Source organism: Morone saxatilis, unplaced genomic scaffold (assembly GCF_004916995.1).
Source record: "Morone saxatilis isolate NCDOM2014 unplaced genomic scaffold, NCSU_SB_2.0 Contig10, whole genome shotgun sequence".
In the NCBI taxonomy this organism is placed as follows: domain Eukaryota; kingdom Metazoa; phylum Chordata; class Actinopteri; family Moronidae; genus Morone; species Morone saxatilis.
The window spans coordinates 16,668,811-16,669,194 of NW_023339652.1; positions in this window are offsets into that span (position 1 = coordinate 16,668,811).

A 384-nucleotide genomic window follows, 5' to 3' on the forward strand; every position below is an offset into this window, starting at 1 on the left:
GTCACTGAACTGAGACTGCTGGCCAAAACATGCAACTTTGGGACTTTGAGAGACTTGCTCATTCATGATAGTATTGTGTGTGGTGGTAACAACACGATCATGAGAGAAAGACTGCTACGGGAGAAAAACTTGACACTTGACACATGTTTGCAACTGTGCAGAGCCACAGAGCTCTCTAAGGAGAATGCTAAAACCATCACCGGGCCGATGGTAGAAGAGGTGCATGCCGTTCAAGGAGCACAGTACCAGAGGAAAGGTACACAACACAGTGGAGTATAAATTCTGCGGAAAAACACATAAAATAAATAAACAGAAATGTCCGGTGTTCAGAAAGAAGTGTGCAAAGTGTGGTAGAGAGAACCACTTTGCAGCCAAATGTAAAGC